The 19,057-nt window shown below is 44.1% G+C and overlaps 1 protein-coding gene across 4 annotated transcripts in view; it reads left to right on the top strand.

Moving 5' to 3' along the window:
• The first annotated feature begins 408 nt into the window (after positions 1-408).
• Positions 409-19,057, top strand: part of SIPA1L1 (signal induced proliferation associated 1 like 1) — a 202,024-nt gene continuing 183,375 nt past the window's right edge. For all 4 annotated transcript variants that reach the window (XM_032188074.1, XM_032188075.1, XM_032188071.1 and 1 more), the window contains exon 1: positions 409-453. The gene's annotated coding sequence lies outside the window, so the exon portion shown is untranslated. The remainder of the gene's footprint in view (positions 454-19,057) is intronic.

Raw genomic sequence — 19,057 nt, 5'->3', positions numbered from 1 at the left:
CCAGAGTGGCTCACCCTGAGGAGCCTGGTCACCAGGAGCTGAGGAGCCTCACACACACACAGGTCACTATGAACAGTGTGTGTGTGTGTAATAACCGGGCACGGTGTTTAACTTTTGTACGTATTTATGTTTCCACAAGGCAGACCGGGGAGGGGGGGGGTTCACCCCCGCCTCACAGCCCCGGCGCTTGGGCCGTTGCCTCAGCAACGCGCGGGGGCCGCTCGCCCCCGCCCCGCCTCTCCGGAGCGCGCAGGGGCGGGCGGCGGGGCAGCCCCTCTGCCTCTGCCTCTCCCTCCTCTCCCTCCCCGCCTCTCGCGAGAGCTGCGGCGGGCGGGCGGAGCGGGGCGGCGGGCGGCGTGCGGCGGGGCTGAGCTGAGCTCATCCCGGGCGCGGGCGGGGAGCGCCGCGCGGAGCCGGAGCCGGAGCCCAGCCTGGTCCGCGGCAACTTCGGGGGTGAGCGACGGGACGGGACGGGAGGGCAGAGGGAGGGACCCCCCCTCCGCCCGGCTGCACGCAGGACTTGGCCAGTAACTTGCCTGTGCGCGGGGAGTTGTACTTTGAATTTTTTTTTTTTCCCCCACTTTTTTTTTTTTTTAATTATTTTTTTTTTTTAATAGCCGGCGAGGGGGGGTTGTGCAGCCGCCTCGGCGTCGCTTGGAGCCGGTGCCGAGCCGCCCGGTGCCGCTCGCAGTTAGGTAATGCGGCGGGGGCGTGCTGGGTGCTTTGGGGAAGGGGGGGGGGGAGATTTTTGGGGGGGCTCAGGAGAAGCTCCAGGAGCCCCTCGCGGGGTGCAGCCGGCAGAGCAGCCGCAGGAGAGGCGGAGGAGAAGGGGGCAGCCGTCCCCTGCCGGCTTGGTGCGCTCTCCCCCCCGTTTTACGGCTCGCCGGTGCTGCCGTGTGCGGGGGGGGCGGCCGCGCACCTGCGGGAGCGGCGCGGGGCGGTGCGGGGCCGGGGGGCAGCGCCGCGGAACGGGAACCCAGCAACTTCGGCGAGGGTCTCCTTGGGTAACCTTGGCTACAGCAGCAGCCTGCCTGGAGGGGGGAGGCGTGCTCGCACCCGGGGAGAAACAAGGAGGTGTTTTTTTTGGGGGGGGGAGACGGGGTTTCCCAGCGATGCGCTGCTCGGGAGGTGGCCGGCACGCAGTGCTGGAGCGGTGCGGTGCTCACGAAGCCTGGAGCGCGCCCCGGAGCTGGGCACCCCGAGCCGGGTGGTGTGCGGAGCTGGGTGGCTCATCGCATACCCTGCCGGAGCACAGCCTGGTGTGTGCTTTGGGGAGCACAGCCGGCCTGCTGGAGCTCCGATCCAGGCTCTCGTTGTCAGCAACTACAGGAATTCAGCATCACCTGCCTTCAATTTAAGGTGTAAGCTGGTTTTGTGCAAGGCAAAACATCCTATTTCTGCATAAACAACAGGTTTTGTTGTCCGCGTTGTCCCTATAAGTACTAGCTGGAAGATGTGCATCTGTGTTTTGGATGATATGCGTCCGTATCTTCTATGATCTGGACTTCATTCGTTATTTATTTGGAAGGGATCCCCAAACTAGCCTCTGTTTCCCTGCCGCTGGAGAGGTAGGAGAGAAAGGTGAAAGGGCCGAGGTAGAATTTGGTGACAATTGTAATGGCAGGGAGAGATTTATGAGTTGCTTCACTGTCACGGTTTCGTGCCTTAGGCCATCAGACGTCACAGCAGTTATTAATCCAGAAACACTGTGGGAACTTGAGTTTTTTTTTTTCTTGCTTATGAAAACACGTGTGCTCGGTTCAGGTAAAGTTGAAGTTTCATGATTGAATGTCTTATGTAAATATGATCTGTCCTTTTAATTGATTTTTATTTAATTGTAACTGGGAACAGAAGGTCCCCCCCCGGTTTTTTAACAGGGTTTATTTATGGACAGTTGATTAAAAGCTGTGCACTTAGTTGCTCAACAGTGTATTATGAAGGTGTTAGTGATGCTAATATAATGCTTAGTTTCAGAATTACTGCTTGGGATAGGCATACTTAGCTCTCAGTTGTGGTTCGGAGAGCCTCTTAGATCATGAAGGCAGAGGCGAAATGGGACGTCAGCTCCAATTGTGTTGTCGGACTGCAGAACGTGGGCTGACTAAAAAGGCCGGCAGGTGTAGTGGTAGGCACTGGCACGCAGCTAGGCGAGGGTGGAGCTGCAATGAGGAATAAAAATTCAGCATGGGAACGTGTAATCCACGATCTGCTTTTTCTGTAATCAAGTGTCTGACTGCCACTTCGCTCATGCATACTTGGTTCTAGGTTTGAAGAGTTTTTTTTTTTTTTTTTTTTTTTTTTTTTTCTCGGAAATGTTATTTTAAGGTTTGGGATTAACTTCTGGATAGTTGTTGTTTTAAAAAACATGTCCAAATGTGGCTTCCCTTGTGTTTCCTCCCCCCCTTCAGGTTTTCAAGGAGAGTTGTTTCATCATGGTTATAGCATTCTGCTGCTGCCTTTAGAGCTTATCATTCTGATGTAGCTCTTATTGCCCTCTCAATTTTGTAAATGCATCTCAAATGTATCCCTTACTTTTTCCCGTGTATTTCAGAACTTCAGTTCTGCCATGAACATGTTATTTTACTAAGAAAGGAGAACAAAACTGAAATTAGCCAATGTTAAGAACATAAAGTACTCCTATTAGTTATTTTGTTTTTTAGTACGATCACGTTCCTTCTGTTATGGAAAACAGGTTTGGAAATATGTTGGGAGAATGAGAGGTAGGCGAGTAAGAGAAAGGGCTGAAACCCACTTGAGTTTCTTTTCTACTCCTCTGTCTATTTTGTGGCATGTCCATTGTGGAGAAGAAAAAGGAAGACTTTTCTCCATAGCAGTAGTTTAATCCCTTCAGCCAGGGGTAGCTGCGAGCTATGCAGTTCTTACTGCTGCCGGGTGGAAATCCTGGATACCCCATGGGGTAAACCAGCAGAGCTTCTGCCCTCATCCGAGTTTCAGTTACACACGTTGGTTTCCCTTATGTTGATATTGTCAGAGTTTTCTAAACTTAGTCTCATTGACCCTATGAGTTGGCTCGTTGGCAGACTGGTTGGATCTGTTGTTTCCTTGGCTTTCTTGGCCTCGTTTAGATTGCTTTTATTCCTCAGCAACTCCTTTATTTAGATATTAAGGAGCCGGTAAGGCATGATTTTACTGTCTCTTCATATCCTTTCATATCTCTGCTTTTAGTTTGTTATTCATCTTTCAGGTTTTTGTTTCACTCACTGTTGTGGGAGTGCCTTGTCTCCCAGTCCAAGAGGGGCGGTAAGGTTTGTGCTGGCATGGGTTGAGCTGCCGCTGTTCTTGTGCCACGGTTGAGGTGAGGTTGCTTTCTGCTGCACTCCTTGGTATCGAGGTGGGATTAGTTTACATCATCTCTAGAAAATTTTTTCACTATTTCTTTTTTTTTTTTTTTTTTGAGAGAATTCCGTAACCTGTTGGTTTAACTTCTTGTTAATAAGTTACAGCAGAAATGCAGCACTAGTAAGTGTGGTCACTTATTTATCAGTGTGTACAAGGATATTCTAAAATGGGCTAGGTCAGGCCTTCAAGCGTTCTAGCACATAAAATTAACCACGTGCTAAGTATCTTTCTGTGAGTTAGGGCAAAAATTGTTATATTCTGTGTTTTCTGTTTCCAGGGAGATGCGACTTCAGTGGCATGATTTGAAGTGCATTCCTCTAAATAGCAACTTCTAAATAGTCTGAGCTTTATATTTCACTGAGTTTGGTTTAATGTTTGAATGAGGGCCATCAGGCTGGATGTTTTTTTAAGTGGGATTTTGTGGCTGTGTGAGAGTTGAGAGATCGTTTAATGGGAAACAGTCGGCATTGTCTGGGATTGGAGCCTTACCAGCAATGGTTAACTGAGGGCAGGGTTGTAAAGCTACAGAGTATGGCCACTGGGGAGACAAGTGACAATAATGTTGTGGTTTTGACTAGCTCTGATTCTTGACCCTCGAGCAGCTGGCAGTGCGAGGTGAACATGATCTGCAGCAGTTTGTGTTTGCTCTGGTGGTAGTTCTGCACCCCGAACTTCGGGAAACTCTAGAACTTGCAGAGGCACTGAAACTGCACAATTATTTTACTGATTTTGAACATTAAACCGCTGATAAAATGGCTTTAGAAGTCCATCTTCTTAGATGTAAACTTAAATTACGGCACTGCCGCAGTCTATTTATTTTAAATCCTGTGGCACCAGTTTGCTGGGCGGGTTGCTTGATTTAGATTCTACCGCATGCCTTTTATGTGAAGTGCGAAGTGAGACTGAGCGTTTACAAGGCTTTGTTTTCTTTATGGAAGCATGCTTTAAAGAGCACTTCATTTCAGCGTGGCAACATAACACTTTTCCTGAGCTTGATAGCTGCTGAATTGTGTGATCATTGAGTGTTTTCAGAGCTCTGAATCCATACGTGGATCCTCTATTGCAAGCCCGTGTTTGATTAGTGGGATCAAAACCAGTCGTGGCTTCATCTCTCTGCTGACTTAATCATAGCAGCTCGTTTCTTGTGCAGCACGTGGATGTCTGTGTTGGAGAGAGACGTCAGGTTTCTGAAAAACGTGTGGCTGCGTAGAACAACTTCACTGAATGTGAGTTTTGTGAAAATATAGTGTGAAAGGAAGAGTTACTGAGAGCTGTGGTTGATGCTTAGGCCTGAGAGGCGGTTTGAGTCTTGTTAATGCTCCCTTGCCTTTGGCCTCGGATCCTGTGGAAGGGGAGGAACGCTTTCTTCAGGTGGATGTTGTTAAAAATGTGTGAACTGTTTTTGAAGACCAATTTTTAGTTCACAAATTTGTCAAAATTTACATAAACTGCTGGCGTATAGGGTGCAGTTGTTTTTGAAGCTAGGTTGTTGGGGATTCCTTATGGTTTACCTTCACTGCTGAGAAGCCTCTAGGTGGTGTTCATTTCAGTTTTGTTGTTTATCTTTTGAGGTAACAACTCCTAAACTCAAAATGCTAATTTTCAGCTGTCTTTTATTGCTGCTGTGAGACAAATGTGCTGATGTTGAACTTTTGCCTTTGTCTTAGTGAAATCATTTTGTCTGTCCTTAATTGATGGTGTTCCCAGTGGATTAAAAGCTTCAACTAGCCAAAAGCAGCAGAAAACCATCTTATTCCAGGCTGCTGTACAGCATGGGTCAGAAATTGAGCACAACTGAGAGAAAAGCTGCCCTGTCGCCTGCTTGACAGACACCGGTTACCTGTAAGGTGCTTGGCTGGTGTCATTTCACCAGCCAAGGTGCTTGCTCTCCTCTCTCCGAGCATCACAATTGTCCTATGAGCTTTGGATGCAAACAACAGGCTTACTGTATGCTGAGGTGATGTGGAACAGCATTAAGGCAGAACTTTTGATAGTGGCAGATAATATCTGTGAGACTGCTGTGGTAGCAGGACTTTGTGCGTGCCGGTGGCTCTGATACTTATCTCAGGTGTTCTGGTGGCAGTGCAAGCAGCACTCTGTGAGGAGTTAACAGAGACTTTCAAACATCTGCATTTGCTGACTTAACCAGAAGTTGCATAGTCTGCAGAACATTTTTATGTTACTCTTGAGACTTTCTGAAATAATGGAAATTACATTTTCATATTGCCTTTTTTGGCTTTATTATAAGATACTGGTCTTACTTCTTGCTACAAATCATTGTTGTACCTCACACAGCCATGTGAAGCGTTCGGTGCAGGTTCATGGTGAATGGTCTTTTACAAGAGGTTATAATTTTCCGTTTTACAACTTTTCCCCTGTTCTTGGTGGAGTTCACCACATTTGGTGATCTTCAGGGTGGTGGGGTGGGATTTCTAGTTTGGCATCATCTAGAAGAAATCTAGTTCATGCACACCAAAACAACCATTTAAAAAATAGAAATTCAGGGGATCGTTAAACAATGGCCAAACTGTCCTAGAGAGGCCTCGGTGAATCTCCATCCTTGGAGACTCAAAACTGTGTCAGGACACATCTGTGAGCGACTCATGGTGTGGGATCAGCCCTGTCCAAGCAGGAGCTGGGGCATGAGCTGGGCCCCCACCTTGGGCCCTGCTGTGGTTCTGCGCTGCCAAGTGGTGGTGGCCGAGGCCTCCAGCAGCTCTTAGAGGTGCTCATGTAGATGCAGTTTAAACTGTTCTGAAAAACTGACAAAATCTTCACAGCATATATATATACATTTTTTTTTTTTTTGACTAATGTAAAACAGTTTTACTTTGGTATCCAGCGCGTTTTGTGTCTCCTGCTCAGGCCGCAGCACTGCATTGGTGTGGGTTGATCACACTTTGCTGGTGTTGGCTCAGGTTGCAAACCCGCGGCAGGAAACCTGATTTCCTTTATCTGTGAGCAGTTGAGAAAGGGAGCTTATTTATTTATTTATTTCCCTGCAAGAAGGTGGTGTAAGAGGAAACGTATGCACCTTCAGCATTTGTCTTCTGGCAGGACTGTAGCACAAACTTACTCTTGCATGTGAATTTTTCTGGCAAAAATGATTTTTTGGTCACATTATTCAAGTCTAACGTGGCTTTGTCTACACTTTGTGGGGGGGTGGTACAGAACAAGAATGGAAGATGAGAAACTGCTGGCTTAAACACATGGCTGTCACTCAAAAGCTGTTGCAGTTTCTTATCTCTGAACTCCTTTAAAAATCTTGTTGTCTTTGTAGTCAATGCTTTTATTTTTGCTTTCTGAATTACCAATACTATTTTTAAGAACTAAAATGTTTGACGCTATTTTGGGGGGAATACTGTTGCATGTGCCAAATAGGCCCCACCAGGTGAGCCTTGGAAGGCCTTCCCTGTGTCTGCTGGATGCAGCTGAGACTTCCACCAATCTGTTGATCCTTTGCAAGTTGGAAAGGGTGAATTTGCATTTTGTGCCTTCGGTCCATGCTGAAGGAATGTGCAGCTCTGCAGAAGGAAGTTATTCTTGAACATTCCTGTGTCTTTAAAAATAATCTTATCTTTATGAATGATGTGACACTGGCAGTGATCTTTTACTTTGCAAATGTATTTAACAGCTTGTTGCATGAATCATAATAAAGCAGTTCAATAGACTCCACTGTATTGATCCGACAGCAGCCTGAATAAAGAGGGAAACCTGATGCTTTCCCTCAACTTTTGCTAACGCAAATATTTAGAAGTGAGAACAGAAAGGCGATACTTATGTAAAAGCTATTTACTTAGTTGGGCTTCCCTTGGATGTGTTTTTCTTCACTCTTTCCCTTCCTTTGCAGTTGTTGAGGAAGGCCGTGCTGACAGGAAGCTGGGCTGTTTTAACATTCACCCCCCCGGTTGATTTCTGCAGCATCCTACAGGGTAGTCGCTGCCGTGTACTTGACTTAACACTGGAAATTCCCATCATGTCCTGAATTTCGTACTGTTCATCTCATTGCCATACAGAAAGACTGTGAGGGGAATCCTCGTTAGGATGCCTTTGGTAAATACAAACACGGCAAATGGCAGTATAATCTCAAAACGTGCCATTCTTGCTGAATTGGAAGGGCCTCTCTGGGATTTTGAGTTCTGTGGGTTTTTAGAGCATGTCTGTACAGGGAAATGAATGGCTGCTGATCTTCTGGAGAACTTCCCAAGACAGACACTTTCATTCTGCAATTATAACTATATGAGAAGCTCCATGGAATAATTTGGGAGCCGTAAGTTAATTCTTGCCTTGCTATACAGTTGCTGCCCTATCTAGGCAAAGCCTAGATCTATAGAGCTATATATCGTGTATATATATATATGTTAAAATTGTCAGGACTTTTTTGTTTCAAATAAACTATGATAATAGTTTACTTTTGCTTTCACCCAGAAAAAAAAAACACAAGGTTGATTAATATGCTAGATACGTTCAGAAACCAGAGAATAGGTTATTCTGACTCTAAACAACAGCATTAAAATTGGGCATGAAAGTGCAACAGTGCTGTATTTTTCAGATTTAATCATTTGTATATGTACTGTTGATGTAGTAAAGACTTTCAAATTTGTTAGTAATTTAAAGAACATCTTGAGTGAGACAAAGGTATGGTAATAAGTAGTAATTAAATGCTGCAGAGGGTGCTCATCACTGTTATTTTAACAGAAGTTAGTCATTATCTGCTGATTGCTGGCTTCATTAAATCTTAGTTTTTTAGTTTGTAAGTCAGAGCTTACATACATACCTCAGCAGCTGAACTGAGGCTTTCCATTCTTGCATAGCCGAAGTATCTTTTGTTCTTGGATTTTAAGAGTAATGACTTACCTCAAACTGCCAACAACTTTCTGCCTGCCAAGGGCAAGATTGCAAATGTTGTGAACGTGCTCTTTAACTACAGATAATGCATCTCTCCTGGAAATTGGGGGGAAATATGTCAGTCTTATTGAGAACAACTACTTAGCAGTTGTGCAAAACTGGCCACGTGAAAAAAAAATCATAAGCAAGTTAAATGCTGCCTCCTGTAAAAGTACAAAATGTGCAGAGATAGAAAATACCTGAAGTGTTGGATGAGGGAGACTTTTGCTCTTCCTTATTTTTCTTGAAAACTTGTGCTGTATATATATATATTTATATATATATATATATATACACATATATATATATATATATATATGTATATATATATATATGTGTATATATATATATTTATATATATATAAAAGAGCTATATATGGTAGTTGCCAAATAATCCCAGCTATGATGTAGTCTTACTTTAGGTGACAAGTTTCTTCAGGGTCTTGGGGCAAGTGATTAAGTGACTTTGGGCTAAAAAAAGACTGGCCTCACAAATGGGTGTAGGGAGAGAAATTATGGAGAGGATGAAGAAGGAATTTGTAGATCAAATCCCTATTTCGTCTTTCATTTTCTCTTAATAGGAAGATGTAATTAGAGTTAACAAGGGTAAAACTTGGATAAATAGTGGGTAGAATGGAGAGCTAACAGATTTCAGGTAAATCACATTTTGATCATTTACTTGTTTGGAACAGGTTGGAGGGTAGTGATGTGAACCTTAGGGGAGCTGGGGTGGAGGATACTTGTTAGACCAGTGACTATTTAGATGTAAGAAGCTGGTTTCAGAGTTGGAGGAACTGTAAATGTTGTAATGTTGTTTGGCTTACAGTTGTTGGTTGTTCTGATGTGGAGAATGAAAAGACTTCTGGCAGAAGGATGAGCTTCCTTTAAGGTGGTGTCAAAGCATCCAGAATAAGCATGGTTGATATGTATGCTTTGGTAGATAACAATACTGAAAAAGGAGAATTTTGTAATTGTGTTTAAATACTGTAGCTGAAGCCGTGTGATCTGTGAACTGTATCTTCTGTTTTTCCATCTCTTTTTCCCTGAGTGTTATAATTCAGAAAAAGAAGGGTTCAAAGATGTCTGATTCTAGCTTAAAATGAGGTAAGAATTGAAGATCTGTTTGAAGGGAGGGGGGAGAAGAATCTGCACAGCTCAGTATAGAGGAAGCTAACTGCTTAAATTTGTCGAGTTTGTTAAATTTGAATCATGCCTCTCTCCAGAATGACTAGCTTCCTTTACAGCATCGCTGGAAAACGTGGCCAGAGCTCTGTCTTTGTAGTGCAGCTACTTGCTTGCAGCAGCAAGGTGAGGTTTCCTGTGGAAACTGTTAGTAAACATGCGAGCATATTGACCTGAGCACAGCTTAAGAGTTTTAATTAATTCTTACTTAAAATTGAGCTATGAATTCAGTCTTTACTGTTCCTATCCGATAAGAATGCTCGGATAGGATAGGCGGTGTGCCTGGTTGTGTGGTCTTTCACGGTCAGTTTTTTACACGGAGAAAGAAAAGGACTTGGGGCACTGTGCTGCAGTATTTCAGTAACGTTTTACAGGTGGCAATAAAAGCTTTTGGCTCTGCTGTAGTATGTGGGTGTTATGTGCTTGCAGCTAAAGTCGTTTAATGTTGGCTTTTAATAGTGCTTCTGAAAATGAAGTAATTGTGTGCGCAGTATAATGCAAAATACCCTTAAATAGTGGTTGGTTTCTGCATTACACTATTTTCTTGTTGCTGATAACGGAGGTACAAAAACCTTTTGGTGGTTGAGATTCAAAGCAATTTTGCCAGGTAAAAAAAAAAAAGAGCTTTGTAAAGGTGGTGGGTTTCTTCTTTCTGAATCTTGTGTTAGCGCTGGGTGACTGCTCTATTTGCACCGCGAGCGTTTCTGGTTTTCAAAGAGTAATAGCAGTATCCATCTTGTTTGCCATAACCTTTCTGTGTTTGCCTCCTAATAGTTAGCTGAGATGCCAAAAGCTCTTGAGATGTACGGAAGCTCCAGGTAGGTTAGCCATTTGGGAACTGGCACCCCTGGACGCAGGCAGTGCATTTTGCTGTCCCTGTGCTCAAAGCTCAGAACCAAAGGTGTAGGATACTGCTGGAGTGCTGCTGCTGTTCGGTTTATAACCATGGTAATTAGCGCTGAATGTCATTAAGATGAGTGTATGCAATATTAATAAAACTTCTTGTGGAGTTGAGCTGTCGTCATTATCCTGTTGAATGGCTGTGATGAAAAGCTGCTTGACTCTTCCCTGGAAGCAGAGCGAGTGAGGAGGGCTTATGGTAGGGCCTGTGAGGTCGCAGCCCCTCTTCTCTGAGACACCAGGCGTGAGGACAGACTGCTCTAATAGCAGCCTACAGCTTAAGCATGCTCTCCCCCAGGTTTTCTCATGTCTTGTGAGCAGAAAACAGTTGTCCCAGTCTTAAGGCTGTACAGGAAGAGGGAAAAGATGAGGAGCGGGCTGTTGCTCCTGCTGGAGTTGATGTGGTCTGATCCTTTCTGCATCTGAAAGGCTCCTGGGAAAGGTGTGCAGGGTGAGGTGGGGTTATGTAAATTGTTTTTGCCAGTGGCAGAAACTGATTACTTTTGGGGTGGAACTCGATTTCCTTTTCTCCTCCCAGCCCCAGCTGGTGTGGTGCAGTTGCATGATAATTAGGCTGCTCTGTGTTGAGTGCACTCAGCGTCACTCATTTATGGGAACTAATGAGATTGTAGTTTGATGTGACACTGCTGTAATACCCGTGCTTCGTATTCATTCATTCATTAGTTTACCTCGGTGACTTTGTGAAATAAGGAAGTGCAGGTGCCCTTGAGCAAGTCGTTTTAACACCGCACATGAAAAATCTGTAATAGCGTTCAGAACAGAAATTGTCTCGAGCTTTAGATTTCATCACACCGTGGAGAGATTTATTCATAGCCAGCTGCAGAGCCGTGCCAGCATTCTTGTGCCAGCCCTGGTGGCTGCGTCCCCCATGCCTGCAGCTCACTGTCCCCAGCCCCTGGATCTCCTCTACCATGTCCAGCCAGAGCTAGGGGAGTGGTTGAGCAAAACCATGCTGGGGCTGTGCTGGCAGTTCCCTGGCAGGGGTTAGTGCTCCAACCTGTGCCCTGGCCTTGTTTTAGGCACTATTACAGCTTTAGCTTGGTAGCTCACGTGTGGATGGCATGCAGCAGCAGTAGTGCAGTGCTGTGTACCAGCTAACCCGCCTCTCTGCTCAGCAGCACTTACTGAGCTTGGGGACAGCATTGCGCTGATGTGGCTCTAGTGGTTCTGGTGCTGGTCCAGTGGCTTTAGCACAAAGGTCAGCATAATAGCTGGTGTGCTGCAGAATAAAGTAATACATAAATAGGTTTGATTTTAGTTCCCCGCTAGACATCCCTGGCTCAGCGATCTTTTACACATTATGATCTGTAGCAATAAAATCAGAGAGATTGTCTGTAAAATTGCAAAAAGAATAAAACAGACTGCCTAACAAGTGACTGAAATAAAATCTGTAGAAAGTGTCAATCTGAAGGCTGTTAGAAATCTATTTTAAAGTGTTCTTTAAATCCGGGTTAATATCCTGTGTGGGGTCTGAAGTTGTGTTTGGGAAGGATTGTGTTCAGGAGCTGCAGGGGAAGTGTTGCCTGGCTGCGCCCAAGTGTGCCGCTTCTCCTAGCATCTCTCTACTGATGCTGTGCCCTGCTGCAGTCAGCAAAGGTGCCTCACGTTACTCCTGCTTTTTTCCTGTTTTAGTTTAATCTGGTTCCAGGGAACATGGTCTACATGTTCTTTAGCTCAGAGCCGGCTTGCATATGCCTGTGTTGCATGGCAGCCGCTGCTGGGGCAGCACCGCAGCTGTATCCTAGATATCTGGTAATGAGTTTGAGGGGAGTTTGCCCTCAAAGTTTCTGTTTTCCGATGGAAACCAGCTTGTGTAATCACGATCTCTGTGCCTGCATCTTTGTTTTAACTCTTCTTCTTTCTCCCCATCCTTCTCTATTTTTTTTTAATTAAGCATTTTTAATTAAGGGGCTGTTGTTGTAGCCCCTTCCCTCTGATTTCTCTGAGATTTATGTACATAAATCTCTCTGGTCAAGCACGAAGAGAGCTTTGAAGGTACCAGGCTCTGGTAGTTCATGCAGCTACTTGTTCTGTATAGACTTCCTTCATGGAAAAAAAATGCACAAGACAAAACACTACGGGAGCGTGTAGCAGTATCGGTATTTAGGTTGCTTAATAGTTTCTGCTCTTAAGTGTCCTGTCAGCTTGCTTTTTCCCCTCCCTCCATAATTGTTCACATGACAAAACAGCAGGTTTTCTTGGTGGAAGACATCCCTATGTACCGGGGAGATGTCTTCCCTCATGAGGTCTAACAGCATTACTGTGGAGAGATGGGATGCTGCTTACCAGGAGCTTTCTCATGCTAACTTTTCTCATGGAAAGTCTTGTCCTGGTGCCAGAGCAGCGAGATGTGTGTGTGTTTCAGGCTGGTCGTGTGGGGTCTGGAGGAGGCATGTGGGTGAGCTCCTGTGCTTGCTACCAGGTGTGGTGGCATAGTGCTTGGGTGAAGGAGGTGGTGTGATGGGAGTGAAACATGTTCTTGCCTTTGTCTGACTGGTTAAAACTTCAGCTTTTTTCTGGCACATTTTCTTGCTATTCTGCCTGAAAAGCCAAGCAGATGTGGTTGGTTAGTCAGGGGTGCAGGAGCTGGTTTTTCTGAGTCTCACTGGACAGGCAGTAGGGGACACCGTCAGAAGAGGACATCCTGACATTAAGAAAAGGTTTGGTCTTCTGCATGTCATGCTTTTAAGTGTTGGACAACAAGGCTTCAGGTAAAGCAGTATTGTAATGATTTACTTTTAAACTTGAGATTGATTGCAAGGTAGGCTAGTAATGTAAGATACGTCCCTTTTTAGAGAGGCAAAACAAAGTGTTCATATCCACATATCAAAATGTTATTTGACAGGGGAAAGTCTCAAACAAGCTGCATGCTGACCCAGGTCCCTTGCAGCAGAGGCACCATGTGCAGCGCTAACTGGGCTGCTCTTCCTCCAGCCTCCTCTTCCTCCCCTCCCAGCTCTGCTGCATCCTCTCGGCCTCAGCAGCCACCATAGGATGTGCAGCCTGGGCTCGGTAAGCTGTTGCCTCCTGTCCCATTGCCTCTCAGAATGGGGATCTATGATCACTTTTCTATTAAAGAGTTGAGGATATGACTGTTAGCAAGGCCTGGTACTGGGCTGTAAGGCTTCATGAATCCTCCAGGTGAGAAATTTGGGTTGTGGCTGCCATGGTAATGCAGCCTTGTGGTTTGTGTGGCAGTAATCTGTCATAAAGTCTGAACTTGTGTGGGCTGCTCTTCATCAGGCAGCACTGCAGTGCTGGGCTGCAGGCCTGCTCTAACACACAGTGCTTTCTTCTGGGTACAAAAGGGGAGAAAAATTGCAGAGGAAGCTGCGTTAGTGGTGGGAGCAGAACCTCATAACGTATCCAAACCTGTGTGAAGGTTACAAGATGAGAACACCGGTTCGATGATGCTCCAAGCAGGGCTTTAGGATTCCCAGTACTGGGTCAAAAGTACAGTAGTCACATCATGGAAAGTATTGATCCCATAAGTTATTCTGTTTTAATTTAAGAAAAAAAAAAAAAAAAAAACAAAAAAACGAACAAAAACCACGTACCAGCATGCCTTGTTTGCAGTAGGCATTATTTATTCAGACCACTACAATTCTGTACTCGTTTAAGTATTAGGCACTTTCCTGACACTGATGGCAACTTGGTGTCATGTTCTGGCACACGTGAATTTGATCATGTGCCCAAGTCTCATTTAAATTTAACTTACCTTGGTCTGTGATGTGGTAATGCAGAGACTGCTATTAGCTGTGACACCATCATTTTAATGTTTTCTGTGACAAATTTACAAATGTTTGAAAAAGTTTACTTTTCCATTTTGCCTGTAACTTGTAAATGATTTAAAATGCGATTTGTCTTTATTCAGCATTTGAATGATAAAGGGAAGGTTGTACACATTGTACAACCACGGTTGTCTAAAGTTACAGGAGGGTGCTTTTAGATCTGATAAACACTAGTGTTCATTACACTTATCTTAATTTTGGACACGATTCATTTTTAATGTTATGCCAAAACCAAAGTCTATTCCCAATTTTGTAAAAATAAAAAAAACCTCAGCCCTAGTGAAAAAGATTCTTGAATTCTCTTCAAGCTTCTTGATAGAGATAAAAGGCTTGTGTTTTTTTTTTTTTAATCTGGAGAATGCTTAAAAGTAATGGGGCCATTAGAGGAAAAGATTTTAATGGGATCATAAATGTTCTATTTGGATCTGTCTTATTAGACATGGTTTAAAAATTGAATCTCCTTCTGAAGCCATTTACATATTCAAAGTTCTCAGTAATTGGCCTGATTCTACCACAAGCTGCTATTTATTTTTCAAGACATGAATTGGTCTTATCTTTAAAAGTCTTTTGACCTTTCTTTTAAATCATTTGGAAAAGGGAGAAACGTACTTGTCTAGGGCTGTGACTAAATGCTGTCTCCTTGGTTTTGTTCTACTAAAAACTTTCTCTCAGCATCCGGGGATGGTTTCCAACAGGATAGGAGATGCTGAGCTTCATGATAGTGTCATGAGTGCTAAAGAAAGGCTCCAAGGACAGCGTCAGGAAGTGCTGGTGAGGAGTTTCAACTGTTGTTGCAACACTGGCAAACTTCTGACCAAATGTTTGTTAAGAATACACGGCTTTTAAACTTCCCAGATGTTTTCTTAGGAATTCCATTTAGATTTTCATTCTTTCTGCATGGCATTTATCAGCAAAGTTTGGAAAGAGGGAAAGAGTTTTTTAGTGTTTTTTTCCTTCCATGTTTGATGAAACAGGAGTGTCTTCTGTTGAGTTTCTACAAGCTGAAGAGCCTTACCTTGGTGTGATTGTTGGATGTCAATACCTTAATTTATGCTTATGCTACGATCACGTCTGGAGGCATCGTACAAATAAGCGAAACGCTGTGCAGATACAGCTGAGATTCTGCAGGTGGATGTGAGTATCCAAACCCTCATGTTCCTATGGAGGCTCACCTCCCCTGACCCTGCAGATGCGGTTGCCCAGCAGTTCTGTCCTCTTGGTTCTCGGGAACCTCTGGACATCCTCAGTCACAGCTGGCTGCTCCCAGCAGGGTCGGGATGCTGTCTGGTTGGGTTTCGAACATCTCCGAGGATGGAAACTCCACAGTCTCACTGGGTGACCTGTTTCAGTGCTCAGTCACCCTTACAGCTTTTTTAATGTTGACAAGATGTTTCTAATATCTAACGTGTAGCAGTTGTACTTCGGAACACTGAGCACAGTGCCTGCCAGGAGCTAGGGGAAAAGATTCACCAGGATGCTGTTGAGAAATTGTGTTTCATTGTTTGATTTCTGTTCTGTGTGTGGGCCATGTAACAACTGCAAGCTAGAGCTATTCACTGGATCTCTGTTAGATAGCTAAAGAACAGCAGGACAACTTCACTTTCTGGCCTAGCAGTCTGATACCATGCTTAGCTACCATGTTACGTTTCCTGAAAGCTTTCAGAGAACATCATTCATACCACTGGTGTTTTGCTGGTGTGCAGGAAGAGGTGGCATTGTCCTTCTGCAGGTGGGCACAGAAGTGTCCCGCCACTGCAGAAGGCTGACACATGTGAAACTTCACACCTTAAATGTTAAACTTGCTTTTGACAAACTAGTTTTCCTGTATATGTGTGAGTCAGTCTGCTAGAGGTCTGTTTTTTCTCTTTTCTGGAAATGCAGTATCTTTTCCTATGGCAATGAGGGGGGAAATGCACCGAAGACAGCATACTGCTGCATCGCTGCACCTCCAGAGAAGCTCAGTACCACACCTGAACTGGACTTTCTTCAGGGAAACTGACATTTTGTGGGCCTTGCTGTGTATTTCTCTCTTTACCACACTTCTAATGGTAGCTTAAGCACTCAGAATTACTGCAAAATTTGCTATTTATTTTTATGTGATGCTTGCTTTATATCAAGCATGATACTGTGCATGCAGGTGGTTCTGGAAACCTCACTCATTCCACACAAAGCAAGGATCTTGCAGACCTGTGTCTCTTGCACTGTAGTCATGTGGATGGCACAGAATTGCAGAACGGCCTTGGTTGGAAGGCAGCTCTGGAGCAAGGAAGGCAGTCCAGCCGAGCCTTCTCCAGAGCAACAGCCCCCAGTGCCCCAGCCCGCCCATGTTCATCACCTGTTTCAGCCCCCATCCTCTTCCCGGTGTCTGCTGGATTGCATCAGGGTGTCTTCCTGCTGCTGTCGAGTCTGGTGAAAACTGGACGTGCTGGTTCAGCTGAGGTCTCAGGAATGCTGAATAAAGGTGAATGTCACTTCTTAGGCTCAGACGGCACTGATGAGCGCTGCAAAGCTAATGCTGTGACTTAATCTTGCCTACAGTTTAAGATGTGCTTTCAGAAATTTCTATTTTTGTTCCTCGATGCATGAGGAACCTTTGATTGAATCAGTTTTACCTTATCGCTGTTTCCAGAAAGGATTATTTACGTTGTCTGGCTTGAAGGAGACTTTCTAATTTGTAGCCAGCCTTGTTTCACACAGCCGCAGACTTAATCGATATGTTTCACTGCTCTTGGAATTTTTTTCCTTCTAAATTGAACTGGGTAGATGCACGTCATTTTAGTTATTCTACCGATGTATTTTGCTTTATGTGGCATATTATGTTGGTTCGTATTGTTGTTTCTTCAACCCAACCATGAAACAAACCGTTGTGGTTGTCTGACTTTCAGTGGAAAACGTGATTTTCTGCCTGCTTTATTCTTAGTATCTTCTTATCAGCTTCCAATTTCTAAATTGCCATTTGTTTGAGCTGCATGCAAGGGTCCATATTTTAATGTGTTGCCATTATAAATCAATAAAACTCATACAAGAATGAATGCTTATGGGAGAAATGTGAAAGCGGCCATTCTCAGAAATAGTGAATGGGGGTGTGATGGGGTGGTGGGGCCAGCGGAGAAGAGACAGGGAGTGTATGTTTGTCCTGGTGGCTCGATCTTCCACGTGAGCCAGCGAGAAAAGACGCTTTGTCCTTGCTGCTCGTGTCTCTTGCCACACTGCGTGTGATGCCTGGCAGGCTACGAGCTCAGAGCCTCAGAGCAGGAGCTGGAAGTGCTGGATGCTGTCTTGGTGCGGACACAGCTTGATCTGGAATGCAGCCCCTGGGCTTAGGACCTGATTCAGGCCTCTCCTATGGTAAGGTTTTCAATTATCCAACTTTGCATTTTATGCTGAAGGCTAACTTCTTTTTGCAAAAACTTGCTGGGGTCCACACAACGTTGCTTGTGCCATGGTTGGACCCGTCGGGACCTTGATTTCTAAGATGGCATGCAGTGTTTCAGGGCGTGAGGACAAACCAGCATGCAGCCCCTATTTGTCACAGCAATTTTGCCTTTCACCTCATGGGGAAAGATTTATCTGGGAGTAATTTTGGCTCATTGAGCCACGCTTGCTATCTTGCTAATGTTACCTTTTTCTGCTAAATACATCAGCAGACACAGAGGAGATAAAAATGTAAACAGCGTGTATCTGAGTGGCTTCATGCTTCTTTGATTATTTAAATTATTCTTTTTTGTCTGTCATGAAATTAAGTGGGTTGTCATGTGGAATTTCAACTAACTCCTGTTGAAATTCGCCTCTGACCGCTCATTTTATTTCCATCACGAAGTTCTTTCTAACAACCTGTACAGAAGAAGATTATTTTCTGTGCACCTGCAGCTTACTCTCTGTAGTTATAAATGTGGATTTTGTAAACTGTGATTTATTCTTTTAGAGAAACTTGTGGAAGTGTGCACTGTTCATGAGACTGGGCTGTGTTAAAACTGCACTTAAAGCTGTTTCAGGTTCTTTAAACTGCAGTGCATGTCTGCTTTATTCTCCCAGTTCATCTTCATACCAGCTTCACGTGAGCACTGTTTGTTTTCCTTTGCCATTTTCATGTCACTTGAAGAAAAAAAAAAATCAGTGTATTCACGATTACAAACTTTAAAAGAAATTTGAAACTATTAAGAGTTTCTTAAGGAAACTTCTAAAAGAACACTGCTTGTAAACAAAGGCTATCGGTTAAGACATTAGTTTGGCAAATGGTGGCATTTTCTGCTTTTTTAAATGGGTTTCATCTTTGTTCAGATTCCTAATCTTACTGGTGAAATAGTGTTATCATAGATGTGGATCAACTAAAACTCACTAAACTTGCAGCAGCTTACTTCTTGATTTATGTATGTAATTTGTGAGCATTTCTGGAGAAAGCAATGGAACATTTTAGAGTGGGAAGTCTTAGTGTTAATTTATGTGAGATGTGAGGCTTTTATGTGGGGAGCTGCATTATTTGAGGCATTATTCTTTCTTGGTGAAGATCTGGTGTGCTGGACTTCAGAATGGTATTTGTTTTTCGAGGGCTGAGGGATTGGAAGATGAAAATCAGAGGAAAGGAAATAAAAAGATGTTCTCATTTCAGACTTGAAGAGTTTCCTCTGTGTGAACTCTTTTACATATGGGATGTCTAGTAAGACAGATAAGAAGCTGAAGAAAATTGCAGTGTGGTAAACTTGAATTAATTTTTCTCTCCTCACCACTAAGTGCATTATTAAACTTTTTTGTTCAAACTGGATATTCTTAGTGGCAAAATATTAGAACGGACAGAAATGTTTGTGATTTGTATCCTAAGGCAGCCCCTGGGCTGGGAGGCAGGCTTGCATATGTGCAGGAATTACTGTGAAAAAGCTTTCTGCAGCTCTCTTCTAGGACAGTGTCCTGCACTACAT

The sequence above is a fragment of the Aythya fuligula genome, chromosome 5 (assembly GCF_009819795.1).
Source record: "Aythya fuligula isolate bAytFul2 chromosome 5, bAytFul2.pri, whole genome shotgun sequence".
NCBI classification, from domain to species: Eukaryota; Metazoa; Chordata; class Aves; order Anseriformes; family Anatidae; genus Aythya; species Aythya fuligula.
Note: the sequence above shows the minus strand (reverse complement) of the source record. Positions and strands in the feature narration are given on the sequence as shown.